Raw genomic sequence first — 16,180 nt, 5'->3', positions numbered from 1 at the left:
TCATGTTTATGTTTATTTTATGTTGATTTAGATGAATTTGAAGTGTTTTCTAGGGTTTATGTTAATTCAGGGTTTTTTTTAAGTATTTTTATATTGAAATTATTTTAATGTTTAGGTGATTTTAGTTTTTTCCTTTATTGTCATAGCAGATTCATGTGATTGAAGGGGATAACTGTTGCATAATTGTTGCATAATGTTTTTTTTTTAATTTGAACATTAGTCGTATTCATGCCCTATAATGATCTACCATCTATAGATGACTCAACTAAGTGACGAGGATGATGTATCCAGTTGGGGTCTTCAAGTTTTTGGGAACCAGGTTTGCATTCTTTGAATAACCAATTGTCGATAAAGCTCTTGAGTTTAAGTATGATAATAACACATTTAATTTCCCTTGAAAGTTACAGAAAGCCTTTCCATCGTTTGAATTTGGCGATCTTTCAAGCTGCTCACTTTTTAATTCTTTAGTGTGCAATGAAGTGAACTCATTGGTTGAGCTTAGTACAGAATCAGGTCAGCGTGTGTTTTAAAAGAAGCTTCTCTTTGTTTTCACTTTATTGATTTTTTTTAAAAATTTTGTAGGAGAAACGTTCTTTGAAGGTTTGTTGACGAACGGGTGGCTATTGAAATTTGTCTGCAAATGTGGCAAAGTAGATGAGTTCTTAGCAAAATGGACATTTCACTTGAGTATGTCGACTATACCCTATCTTTTGCTAAAGTATTATTTGATATTATGTTTTTTTAACAGTATTTGTTGTTTACAGTGCTATACTCATCGAAGGAACTGTTAAGAAGTGCTGTAGTTGAATTTTCGTGTGGTATATTATTGCTGAAAAATGAGGTGTGATGCCATTGTGTTATTTATGGATTAAGTTAGTGTCTCCTATTTTTTTTTTTACTTAATTGAGTTTATTTGTAAGCCTTAATTAGGGAGACTCATTACCGTTAAAGATTAATTGGCTACCGAGCTATTCGGAACTCGTAGGTGCAATTGAAACTTACGGGTTCTTATTGCATTCACCTACGAAAGACTATTCTGATGCCGAGATGGTTTGTGAAGGTAATTGTGACGACCCGAAAATTTCCGACCAAATTTAAACTTTAATCTTTATATGTTTCCGACACGATAAGCAAAGTTTGTTAAATTGAATATCAATAATTTTAAACTGTGTTCATACATTCATTTAACCTCGACCATATTCCAATAATTCACGAACCATTATATGAACGGCTATGATTATATATATATATATATATATATATATATATATATATATATATATATATATATATATATATATATATATATATATTATAACTTGAAAACGTTAACAAAGTATTAGACGTATAATACTTTACATAAACGTATTTGTTTCAAAATATATTTAGAATAATTATCGATGGAATTAAAAGATAATATCAAAAGATTGAAATATCAAATACATTGAATTATGATTTCGAGTTTCTATTGAGAGGTCCACTTTGATTTAGAAAAACCTTTCCTTTTTAACGGTATTCGGAATAAATGGTAAAGTGATCTTCGAGTAAGGACAAAGTGTCAAGTAGTGAGAGCAAGTCAGATTGGTGGAAATTTCTGTTAAATTTCAATACATGCCTTACAATAATTGCTTCGTGACTTTTGATAAGATAAATTAATTAACCTTCATATTAGGTATTGTGAAAGTGAAATTAGGGATTATAGGTAAATTAGAGAATAGATATTGACAAGTTAAATAGATCGACATTTTACATTAAGATGATTCCTTACGTTTGATTTTCCTTTAGACTTAATCCTACGAGTCATGATTAAACTGGAAGTTAAAATCTTGAAACCTGATATGATTTATATATGATTTTTACTTTCATAAACGAAAACGTCATTTCGATATAATAGACTTTTTAAGAACGTCTTATGACATAACAACTTCTTCTATTATAACCGTTGTGATAAAATGATTTGGAATATAAAGTAATTGGAATATTAAAATGTCTTTGTAAACGTTTTATATAAATAAAGTATATCAAATTTAAACTTTAAAAATACAAATGTTACGAAATAGTAATTCTTGATATTTAAACAATTTCTAAATACATAAATTTTGAATATCATTAGTTTTGAAAAACTATATATTAAGTAAAGAGTTCAAACTTATATTTTGAAATGAAAATATATATTTTAACTTAGTCATAAAACGTCCTGATTTAAAATAATATATTTCGACAAACAAAGAGTCACTGATTTATAGAAGCAAATGATCACAACACTCAATTTTACAAGTTACATTTATCAAAAAATAATTTATTGATGAGTAAGTCAAATTATTAATAAGGGTACACGTCGCGTAACGTAAAAGGCTAGTTTTCTAAACGTACGAAAATGCGTTCGAAAAACCGAAAGTGGTACATGAGTCGAGTGACAACGTCCATGTCATTTGAGTAAAAATTACATTTTTACCATGAACGAGAATATAATATAATATTTAATTAATTCTAAAAATTTAATATATTATATATTAAATATTATATATTTATAACATATGTTGTAAAAGAGTGTCGGCTGTGGAACATGAACTGGAAATGAGCTGTTGGTTGGTATCATTCGATTACATGATTTTATCATATGGACTCCATGCGATCGCATGGAGTCAAGTTTCTGAAACTCTATATAAATCACTCGATCGTTCGCTGAAACACACACATATCAAACATCCATTTATATTACTCATTATATATTATTTACTTATATTATTTATATTATTATTATTATTATTAAGAGTAATGTTATTATTAATCTTATTAATATTAGTATTATGAGTGATATTATTGAGTATTATACATAAAATATTACGACGAGGTCATGAGCGAGCTATTTCAAAACTGGTTTTCGAGTAGGATAAGGCTAGGGAAATTATGGGTTATAGCTATGGAGGTGATGGGTATGGTTTATGGGTATGCTCGTAAGGTCAATTTAATGCTTATCATCTCCGTTGCGTCTACGTACCTTTCCTGCAATATTGAATCTCAATATTGATAAGTGAGTACTCATAAATTAACTTTTATATATTAATAGTGTATCCCTGAACTAGTGCTCGAGTATATAGGATTATGCATGCTTGTACTTGTACTTTTGATATTGCCATTAGATAGGTTATGTTAAATCCTAAGTTAGTTACATATGCGATTGAGATAAGGTATAAGATATGCATGTCGTTGGAAAGCTAGCGAAAAATTAAGAACTTTTCATTTAGATATCGAATGGTTTCGATGAACGGATTAAAAGTTATAGTCAATTAAATATTTGTATTATTATTAAAAATGATTATTATTATCGTCGTTATTATCATCGTTATAGTTTTTATTATTATTATTATTATTATTATTATTATTATTATTATTATTATTATTATTATTATTATTATTATTATTATTATTATTATTATATTATTATTATTATTATTATTATTATTATTATTATTATTATTATTATTATTATTATTATCAATAAAAAGTATTATCATTAAAAATTGTTATTTTTATTACTATCGTTATTATCGTTAAAGATATAATTAGTATTATCATTAAAATTATCATAATATTTATTATCATTAGTATAATTATAATTAAAAACTAATATTAGTAACACTTAATTAGTATGATTACTATTATTATCATTAAACTGAACGCGATATAAAAGACGATTAAAAGCTATTAAACGAATCGATTAGGAAATAATGAGTAAGAGTATCATGATGAAATTAAGATATTGTAAGATATTGATATAGACAAAATTATCGTTCTTATTATTTTTATCATCACTATTATTAAAAGTATCGTTAGTATTAAAACTATCATTTTAACAAAAATTATCATTTTAAATGAAATGTTATTGTTATTACAAAATATCATTATTATTATCATTTTAAATAAAATTATTATTTTAAAGTTAATATTAAAAAGTATCGTAAATATTAAAGTTATCATAATTAGAATTATCATTTTACCAGTATCGTAAATATTAAAGTTATCATAATTAGAATTATCATTTTATCATAATACCATTTTTCGTAATTATAAATATTGTTATTATTATTATTATTATTATTATTATTATTAGTAGAATAATAATAATTATTATTACAAAATAATATAACTTTTACTTACCATTGTTATTATCGATATTATTTTAATCAAATAAATATGTAATACAAAGATATTGTACTACGTGAAACATAATTACATTAATACTACCTATCATATTATTTTTATGATATTAAATGACCTTTATAAATTTTATTACTTAAAATATATAAAAAGTATATTCTTATTATATAGATTTTTATAATAATGAATTATATTATTTACTCTAATGAAATCTTTTAAAAATATTTAAAAATATAAAACGACGATATTTAAACTATATAATAATCATGTATGAATTTTGGAAATCATTTTAGGTCAAATTGACTTTTATTGACCTTTGCATATTAGTCTCGGGCATTAGGATTGTGGTACACTATGACTTGACCTAATTTGTTAGACAAATATTGACCAACATATAAATATATATACTTAATTTAGGTTCGTGAATCCGAGGCCAGCCTTGCACTTATTCAATGACGTTATATGTATTTTTACTACGAAATACAGTATGATGAGTTTCATTTACCTTTTTACCCTTTATATTTTTGGGCTGAGAATACATGCGCATCTTTTATAAATGTTTTTACGAAATAGACACAAGTAATCGAAACTACATTATATGGTTGAATGATCGAAGCCGAATATGCCCTTTTTTGCTTGGTAGCCTAAGAATTAGGGAACATCACTAATTTTGAGAATTAGTGTACCCCTAATTGACGCGAATCCTAAAGATAGATCTATTGGGCCTAACAAACCTCATCCAAAGTACCGGATGCTTTAGTACTTCGATGTTGTTTTATCATGTCCGATGGATGTCTCGAAATGATAGGGGATATTCTTATATGCATCTTGTTAATGTCGGTTACCAGGTGTTCAATCCATATGAATGATTTTTGTCTCTATGCATGGGACATATATTTATGAGAAATGGAAATGAAATTCTTGTGGTCTATTAAAATGATGAAAATGAATGATTATGATAAACTAATGAACTCACCAACCTTTTGGTTGACACTTTAAAGCATGTTTATTCTCAGGTATGAAAGAAATCTTCCACTGTGCATTTGTTCATTTTAAGGATATTACTTGGAGTCATTCGTGGCATATTTCAAAAGACGTTGCATTCAAGTCGTTGAGTTCAGTAAAGATTATGATTAAAACATTGATAGTTTGATATATTATGAAATGGTATGCATGCCTGTCAACTTTCGATGTAATGAAAGTTTTTATTTTAAAAACGAATGCAATGTTTGTAAAATGTATCATATAGAGGTTAGAACCTCGCGATGTAATCATATGTCATTGTATTAGTCCTTATGGATTAGGACGGGTCTTTACATGTGGTATCAGAGAAGTGGTCTTAGCGAACCAGGTCTGCATTAGTGTGTCTAACTGATAAGTCATTAGGATGCATTAGTGAGTCTGGACTTCGACCGTGTCTGCATGTCAAAAGTTTTGCTTATCATTTTGTGTCGAAAATTACCTACTATCACCCTTAGGAAATTACCTGCTTATCATTCTTAGTCTAGACACGTCTTGCTACATTGATTGCATGAATAGTGTATAGACAAAATTCATATCTTAGCGTATCTGCTAAATCATATCTTATCGTATCTGTTACTGTAAACTTTGCCTGACATATTCCGTAAATTCCTCCGTAATCTACAAAATCTTTTGATATATATATATATATATATATATATATATATATATATATATATATATATATATATATATATATATATATATATATATATATATATATATATATATATATCCTATGTAATTAGAATACCACCCGATAGACGGAAAATCAGTTTATATCGAAAAATCCTTTATCCAATCGTACGATATGAAATTCGTCATCAGTTCAAGTCACTCGGATTCCGAAATGGAATCTCACTCAAGCTCCGAAAGCAGTGTGACCGGAATGGATCAAACAATCAGCCATCATCTATTTTGGATGAATTGGGGATGGGTTCGTAGCCTCCTCAATCATTGGAGACAAGAAGAAGGTGATCCCTTCCATCCACCACATTGCCCTCTTGACGATGAACCTGAAGCACTTACCGGCGAACCTATCCGAAACACCATTTTCTCTCTCATTTCTAGAGTATCTCGTCACAATTATATACTACATCAAATTCTAGATTTTATTTATTCGCTCGTCCGAACCGACAATCACCCCGGTGTAATAGAAGAAGTCAACGAGCTTCGCGCTCGGGTAGTGGCTTTGGAGAATATGGTGCAGAGATTACAAACACTAGCAGCAGCACCAGCAGCATAACCAGCACCACCATCATTAACGCCAACAGTACCATTACCACCTCCAACCACGACCACGTCGTAAACCTCAACTTCACAATCTGTCCCATGAGCATCAACGTCATACGCACCATAGATACCAAGGAGTACCAACAACAATAACTGACGAAGTATTAATTCATAACTTCATTGGAGAAACATTCCGCGGCGATTATGTAATCTCTAAAGTCTTAGAAATTATCTAATCTAGCCCTAACCATAAATCGGTTAAGTGAGCCAAAATGATAGAAGGAAGAGTAGAAACCCTGACAAAAATGGTGTGTGGTTAACAAACTAAACTTGTTTTACCAACAACATCAACAGTACCATCAGCGTCACCAGCATCGTCAGTGCAGTCAGCATCGGAATCAACAACACCTATAACATCACAAACTCCGTCAGTTCAAGAATCACTGTGGACATCATTACGAATAAATAATGCGTATATTGTATCAACGAGTTATGAAGAATTAAATCATTCCCTCTGAAGAAATTATATGTATTATATATATATATATATATATATATATATATATATATATATATATATATTTTGAAATAAAAATAAATCTTTCCGTGCTAAGCTATTGTGTGTGAATCTTAACTACTCGGTTAATTCATATTACAAATATGAAATAAGGTACGTCCTTCGCCCGTAACTTAACCATCGTTAACTACAATCTCTGTCTCAATTCAACAAATTCCAAATTCATAATAAATCAAGTATATATTTGATTTTACACTTTCATCATCGATGTACCCGAAACTTTTCAGATAACATCATTCGTACTTTGCGAAGTTCACAAGAATTTAACGAAAACCAACATCACACCTCAACAAATAACAAAGTATTGATTCATAATTTCAATATATTGAAGAAATACTTATGTAATCTCTAAAGCCTTCAAGGGATTATTCAATTCTAGTTTCAACCGTAAATCAAATGAGTTTAATTTAATATTAATTCATTAAATCTATGTTACATCTAAAGAAAATATATATATATATATATATATATATATATATATATATATATATATATATATATATATATATATATATATATATATATATATATATATATATATATATTTTCATAAAGACTGTAATAAAATTTTTTTGTACAAAATATTAATTGCGAAATTTTTTTTTAACGGGTAGGTAATACCCGAGAAATATATAAATTCACAATTAATATGTTACATTCTTCGAATCCGATTCAACAATCATCAACTATACTCACCATTTCTCAACAATATACATTCTTTCATAAAAATCAAAACAACCATACTCATTCAAATTCAATTACATATTCTGATTTTGAAATCGCAAAACTCAATTCGAAATATAACCAGTATCATCACTATTAGATTCTTACATCTTTCAAAGCTATATTTTGACTTCAAAACTGTGTTAGAACATCATATGTATATTAACGATTACAATCTGTGTTCGAACCCTCCGAAGTTTCCGAAGACACTTCAAACAATGAACAATCGAAATGATGATCCAACCACATGTTACCCACAGTTATGTATCTGAAAAACTCTCGAACCCAAAGTCATAGTTTAACACGTATCCGTGTCAGACCCTTTGGCATTTATTAGCTAAAATGACTTTTCAATTCCTTTTCAATGTAGCCAGTTTTGTCACAGCTCCAGCAAGTCAACTTTGACTTTTCAGTCGAACTAGTCTTATTATAACCTCGATAGATACGTTGCCCTTTCACCATCGTTACTGGGGAACCTTTCATATTTCACCACATTAGCAATAAACTTACCGACAACTTCACTGATCTTTGACTTTCCGAAAAATCATTATATTTATCGAAACCCTATCATTTACTCATCCGCATCTTGTAAGAAGAATTTTCATGCCAATTATTGGGAATCAACAATCAGTATTTTGAAAATCTCGCAGCATGTGTACGCCAACAGTTATATGTATACATACAACATCTATCTCCTGGACTTATATACTTTGAATGTGAAGTTTCTGAAAAACACCCTGAACTGCGAACTAGTTCTCGAAATGCTGATGAAGCAGCAAAAACTATAAACGACCTTAAGAGTAAAAAGTTTGATGATAATGAATAGTGCGCTGGCAAAGCGCAGAAAAAGAGAAGTTTTGGAACTGGAAAACGGATTGAGCAAAGTATGAAGGAGGCTGTGGACAAATCACAAAGACTGAACCTGTCTTCAAAGAATCCAAATGATTCAGTATCTGCTGAAGTCATTAACGAATACCTTGCTCCTGATACTAAACCTTTACGGACAATATTCTTCATCATCCTCTGATATTAGAAATTCTAAGATATCATTGAATCTTTCATTATAAATATCCTCCATATTTCTGAAAATATTTCCATAATTATTCTTATCTGAAATCATTTACCTCTTCACGCTATCTGTGTTACATCATAAAAGAAATTATTTTAGTTTCTAAATTCTGAAACCGTCGAGTTTAAATTATGAATGTTTGAAGTAGTGTTGGGAACTGAAGCATGAGTTAGTATAATATAATGACACTTGATCAACGTGATTATATTACAGTAAGTCATGCTGAGTTTCTAAATGGAACGTGATGATTCACAGATCATAACATCATCATGTGCCATGTTATACTACTCTTGTATTCAATTTAACCTCTAAAATATCAAGAAAATATTTCTTGATGATTCGGCCTTTTTCGAGGTATTCTAGTAATTTGACAAGTCAAGATTGTGCCATTACCATTCCCTTCTTAGAACATTAACAATGTTCATTCCGGAACTTATATTTGTGAATTCTGGACCATTACAAACGATGCTTAATCGCAAGAAGAAGAAACGAAAGGACAAAGCTCCGGAATAGAAATTGGAGTATAAACCGCAGCAAATAGGAGAAAGCATTAACTGAGGATGACAAAGATTATAGAAGACAGAAGCAGGGACATCAAAATATAAGGGAAGATATAAAACCCAACAACAACCCAGAAACTATAAACCATATATATCGATGCATATAGCAATATAAAGACACGGGAGAACTAAAAACACTATAAAACCAAGTGTATAGTAGAAGTAAATAGATTCTTCCGGCGGTAGATGAAAAAGAAGAATGACCGATATGAAGGTTAGGAATATATCAAGAAGCAGAACTGGATGGAGCAAATTGATGAATGCTTTAAAGTATGAGTTAGAAATAATGGAAGGTGTGAGTTAAAAGGAAACGAAGGAGGTGGATTTATAGTAAAATATCTAACAAAGAAATCAAAACAGATGATCACATTTAAAGCAGATACTAATTCCTTTGATTATCGAAGAATCAAATCGTATTACGAAGATTTTCTCCAAATCTCTTGAACTAGGAAATCAATCCTATCTACGTCAAAAGATATGACGAATCTATACCTACTCATTTCACTCTTTTGGTGATAGGTTTACTCGTACTTTTCACAAACATCAAATGGTTTTATCCATATTACTCAATGATGATAAAACCCTAATCTTCAGCTTATATGCGTCATGAAAACATACTTATTGTCAGCCATGACCATCCCAACCAAATTTCGGGACAAAATTTCTTTAACGGGTAGGTACTGTGACGACCCGAAAATTTCCGACCAAATTTAAACTTTAATCTTTATATGTTTTCGACACGATAAGCAAAGTTTGTTAAATTGAATATCAAGAATTTTAAACTGTGTTCATACATTCATTTAACCTCAACCATATTCCAATGATTCACGAACCATTATATGAACGGATATGATTATATATGTATATGTATATATATATTATAACTTGAAAACGTTAACAAAGTATTAGACGTATAATACTTTACATAAACGTATTTGTTTCAAAATATATTTAGAATAATTATCGATGGAATTAAAAGATAATATCAAAAGATTGAAATATCAAATACATTGAATTATGATTTCGAGTCTCTATTGAGAGGTCCACTTTGATTTAGAAAAACCTTTCCTTTTTAATGATATTCGGAATAAATGGTAAAGTGATCTTCGAGTAAGGATAAAGTGTCAAGTAGTGAGAGCAAGTCAGATTGGTGGAAATTTCTGTTAAATTCCAATACATGCCTCACAATAATTGCCTCGTGACTTTTGATAAGATAAATTAATTAACCTTCATATTAGGTATTGTGAAAGTGAAATTAGGGATTATAGGTAAATTAAAGAATAGATATTGACAAGTTAAATATATCGACATTTTACATTAAGATGATTCCTTACGTTTGATTTTCCTTTAGACTTAATCCTACGAGTCATGATTAAACTGGAAGTTAAAACCTTGAAACCTGATATGATTTATATATGATTTTTACTTTCATAAACGAAAACGTCATTTCGATATAATAGACTTTTTAAGAACGTCTTATGACATAACAACTTCTTCTATTATAACCGTTGTGATAAAATGATTTGGAATATAAAGTAATTGGAATATTAAAATGTCTTTGTAAACGTTTATATAAATAAAGTATATCAACTTTAAACTTTAAAAATACAAATGTTACGAAATAGTAATTCTTGATATTTAAACAATTCCTAAATACATAAATTTTGAATATCATTAGTTTTGAAAAACTATATATTAAGTAAAGAGTTCAAACTTATATTTTGAAATGAAAATATATATTTTAACTTAGTCATAAAACGTCCTGATTTAAAATAATATATTTTGACAAACAAAGAGTCACTGATTTATAGAAGCAAATGACCACAACAGTCAATTTTACAAGTTACATTTATCACAAAATAATTTATTGATGAGTAAGTCAAATTATTAATAAGGGTACACGTCGCGTAACGTAAAAGGCTAGTTTTCTAAACGTACGAAAATGCATTTGAAAAACCAAAAGTGGTACATGAGTCGAGTGACAATGTCCATGTCATTTGAGTAAAAATTACATTTTTACCATGAACGAGAATATAATATAATATTTAATTAACTCTAAAGATTTAATATATTATATATTAAATATTATATATTAAATATTATATATTTATAACATATGTTGTAAAAGAGTGTCGGCTGTGGAACATGAACTGGAAATGAGCTGTTAGTTGGTATCATGCGATTGCATGATTTTATCATATGGACTCCATGCGATAACATGGAGTCAAGTTTCTGAAACTCTATATAAATCACTCGATCGTTCACTGAAACACACACATATCAAACATCCATTTATATTACTCAGTATATATTATTTACTTATATTATTTATATTATTATTATTATTATTATTATTATTAAGAGTAATATTATTATTAATCTTATTAATATTAGTATTATGAGTGATATTATTGAGTATTATACATAAAATATTACGACGAGGTCATGAGAGAGCTATTTCAAAACTGGTTTTCGAGTAGGATAGAGCTAAGGAAATTATTGGTTATAGCTATGGAGGTGATGGGTATGGTTCATGGGTATGCTCGTGAGGTCAATTTAATGCTTATCATCTCCGTTGCGTCTACGTACCTTTCCTGCAATATTGAATCTCAATATTGATACGTGAGTACTAATAAATTAACTTTTATATATTAATAGTGTATCCCTGAACTAGTGCTCGAGTATATAGGATTATGCATGCTTGTACTTTTGATATTGCAATTAGATAGGTTATGTTAAATCCTAAGTTAGTTACATATGCGATTGAGATAAGGTATAAGTTATGCATGTCATTGGAAAGCTAGCGAAAAATTAAGAACTTTTCATTTAGATATCGAATGGTTTCGATGAACGGATTAGAAGTTATAGTCAATTGAATTTTTGTATTATTATTAAAAATGATTATTATTATCGTCGTTATTATCATCGTTATAGTTTTTATCTAATTATTATTATTATTATTATTATTATTATTATTATTATTATTATTATTATTATTATTATTATTATTATTATTATTATTATTATTATTATTATTATTATTATTATTATTATTATTATTATTATTATTATCATTATCATTATCAATAAAAAGTATTATCATTAAAAATTGTTATTTTTATTACTATCGTTATTATCGTTAATGTTATAATTAGTATTATCATTAAAATTATCATAATATTTATTATCATTAGTATTATTATAATTAAAAACTAATATTAGTAACACTTAATTAGTATGATTACTATTATTATCATTAAACTGAACGCGATATAAAAGACGATTAAAAGCTATTAAACGAATCGATTAGGAAATAATGAGTATGTGTATCATGATGAAATTAAGATATTGTAAGATATTGATATAGACAAAATTATCGTTCTTATTATTTTTATCATTACTATTATTTAAAGTATCGTTAGTATTAAAACTATCATTTTAACAAAAATTATCATTTTAAATGAAATGTTATTGTTATTACAAAATATCATTATTATTATCATTTTAAATAAAATTATTATTTTAAAGTTAATATTAAAAAGTATCGTAAATATTAAAGTTATCATAATTAGAATTATCATTTTACTAGTATCGTAAATATTAAAGTTATCATAATTAGAATTATCATTTTATCATAATACCATTTTTCGTAATTATAAATATTGTTATTATTATTATTATTAGTAGTAGAATAATAATAATTATTATTATTACAAAATAATATAACTTTTACTTACCATTGTTATTATCGATATTATTTTAATCAAATAAATATGTAATACAAAGATATTGTACTACGTGAAACATAATTACATTAATACTACCTATCATATTATTTTTATGATATTAAATGAATTTATAAATTTTATTACTTAAAATATATAAAAAGTATATTCATATTATATATATTTTTATAATAAATGAATTATATTATTTACTCTAATGAAATCTTTTAAAAATATTTAAAAATATAAAACGACGATATTTAAACTATATAATAATCATGTATGAATTTTGGAAATAATTTTGAGTCAAATTGACTTTTATTGACCTTTGCATATTAGTCTCGAGCATTAGGATTGTGGTACACTATGACTTGACCTAATTTGTTAGACAAATATCGACCAACATATAAATATATATACTTAATTTAGGTTCGTGAATCCGAGGCCAGCCTTGCACTTATTCAATGACGTTATATGTATTTTTACTACGAAATACAGTATGGTGAGTTTCATTTGCCTTTTTACCCTTTATATTTTTGGGCTGAGAATACATGCGCAATTTTTATAAATGTTTTTACAAAATAGACACAAGTAATCGAAACTACATTATATGGTTGAATGATCGAAGCCGAATATGCTCCTTTTTGCTTGGTAGCCTAAGAATTAGGGAACATCACTAATTTTGAGAATTAGTGCACCCCTAATTGACGCGAATCCTAAAGATAGATCTATTGGGCCTAACAAACCCCATCCAAAGTACCAGATGCTTTAGTACTTCGATGTTGTTTTATCATGTCCGATGGATGTCCCGGAATGATAAGGGATATTCTTATATGCATCTTGTTAATGTCGGTTACCGGGTGTTCAATCCATATGAATGATTTTTGTCTCTATGTATGGGACGTATATTTATGAGAAATGGAAATGAAATTCTTGTGGTCTATTAAAATGATGGAAATGAATGATTATGATAAACTAATGAACTCACCAACCTTTTGGTTGACACTTTAAAGCATGTTTATTCTCAGGTATGAAAGAAATCTTCCGCTGTGCATTTGTTCATTTTAAGGATATTACTTGGAGTCATTCGTGGCATATTTCAAAAGACGTTGCATTCAAGTCGTTGAGTTCAGTAAAGATTATGATTAAAACATTGATAGTTTGATATATTATGAAATGGTATGTATGCCTGTCAACTTTCGATGTAATGAAAGTTTGTCTTTTAAAAACGAATGCAATGTTTGTAAAATGTATCATATTGAGGTCAGAACCTCGCGATGTAATCATATGTCATTGTATTCGTCCTTATGGATTAGGACGGGTCTTTACAGTAATGTGTATATATTTTTACAACTGTTTAGATACAAATGAAGTAATGTGATTATATATTGCTAAAATGAAGTTTAATATTGAAATGTCATTGTGAAGCTGCATGATTATTCTCCACTTTTATCTTAAAAAATATATATATGTTCCCTTAACTGAGTTTCTCTTAAATTTGTAATGGTAGGTGTTCTTTTGTTTAGGTTGGTGTGGGTGAGCTCCTTCATATTGCAGATATGTAAGATTTTTTAGTCTTCATTTACTTTTGTAAAAAGTTAGTTTTTGTTGATTTTTATCGTCTCATTGCATAACCTAAAGTTTTTGTTGGTGTAAAATGTAGTGTGAAATTGGCCCAGATGGAATGGGCGACGGATTAAAATAGCTTTGGGTCAAACAAGTGAATGTTTTTAATCGGGATGAATGTGTTGGGTTTTACAGTAGAATATATTTCAAATTTCGATCCAGTTTCTTAAATACACTGGTAGAGGGCGTTTTTACACATTACTGAATTAAATCACAAATTTGGGCAACTTTTGACCCACTTGAACTGTTCTGGTCTGAACCCTTTTGACCCATTTGAGCTGTTCTGGTCTGAACCCTTTTGACTCATTTGAAAATCTTGGAGTTCTTAGCGTTCATGTTTCAAAAAGATGCTGAAGAGTCAAAAAGTTAGCTTTTAACCATGTATTTAAAGTTGGAAGAATCTCAAAAGCTGTTGACCGAATTGTCTTCCAAGGAATCACAAGTAAGGATGTTTTTTTTCTTCTAAAATTTCATTTTGTTCATTACCATTATTACATAATACGGATGATTTTCAGTTGCTCTTTAATGGCAGGTTCATTTGCAACAGTCAGGCACAAATTGAAAATATCTTATCTGTATTATTTGATGAGAACCTTTCAGTGAACCCTGTTACTTTTGGAATACCTGTGTGTCTTTACTTTTCATTTTGATTCATGTGTATAGTGTAAACTACTTTTAGGTATATGATGTTAGTATAGATAAGAATGGTGAAACATTGTTTGATTAAGGTGGGTTGTGTGTATTATATTTGTGTAACTGATTGTTTGAATATATTTTGCACAATCATCAAGAATGGTGAAAAAAATACCTATTAATGTTCAAGTACTATTTATGTTATTACTAGGTGAATCGAAGTCTGTTTATGTGAGGAACTTGCCATATACTGTTACTACTCCGGAAGTTTTTGAAGAGTTCAAGAACTTTGGGAGAATTAAAGAGGATGGAGTGTTTTTAAAGATTCGCAAGATTTTTTCTTTAACGTTCTAACATCTATATTAACTTACAATTAGTACTCATTTCCTGTTGTACCAATGTTATTTCAATTACATATTGGTAATCTTGGTAGACATGGCATTTGGACCAATGTTATTTCAATTACATATTGAACAAATGATAGGTCGTTTTTGGAGACTATAATTGTTTTTGGTTGTAGTTTGCGTGCCCAAAAAAACATGAAGTAAAATGTGCCGTCTAAATCGATAGCTTGCGTTAAAATCGCATAAACCTTAGAGCAGCAACGCGCGAACCCTCAATTCTTGTTATAATCAATCAACACTTATAAATTCCCATAAGCTTGCATTAATTGAATCTAGTTGAATCATGTAATTATCATTAGCACTTAGCCTAGGTTAAAGTCTCCTAAAACCCTTTCGTAATCAAAATCGCTTAAGAAAAACAACTTCACTATGTTGACTAAGACCAATTGAAAACCTATCCAAACTAAGACCCCAATCCCTTGAAAGCCCTAATTTGATTGTCTATATCA

At 28.4% G+C, this 16,180-nt stretch overlaps 1 long non-coding RNA gene across 1 annotated transcript; it reads left to right on the top strand.

The window, feature by feature from the left end:
* The first annotated feature begins 765 nt into the window (after positions 1-765).
* On the top strand, positions 766-14,704 carry LOC139861905 (uncharacterized). The gene is made up of 3 exons (XR_011763989.1): positions 766-841; positions 931-1,060; positions 14,579-14,704. It is a non-coding gene; the product is annotated as an uncharacterized lncRNA (long non-coding RNA).
* Positions 14,705-16,180: the final 1,476 nt, after the last annotated feature.

The sequence above is a fragment of the Rutidosis leptorrhynchoides genome, chromosome 8 (genome assembly GCF_046630445.1).
Source record: "Rutidosis leptorrhynchoides isolate AG116_Rl617_1_P2 chromosome 8, CSIRO_AGI_Rlap_v1, whole genome shotgun sequence".
NCBI classification, from domain to species: domain Eukaryota; kingdom Viridiplantae; phylum Streptophyta; class Magnoliopsida; order Asterales; family Asteraceae; genus Rutidosis; species Rutidosis leptorrhynchoides.
This window is presented reverse-complemented; position numbering and strand designations above follow the sequence as displayed.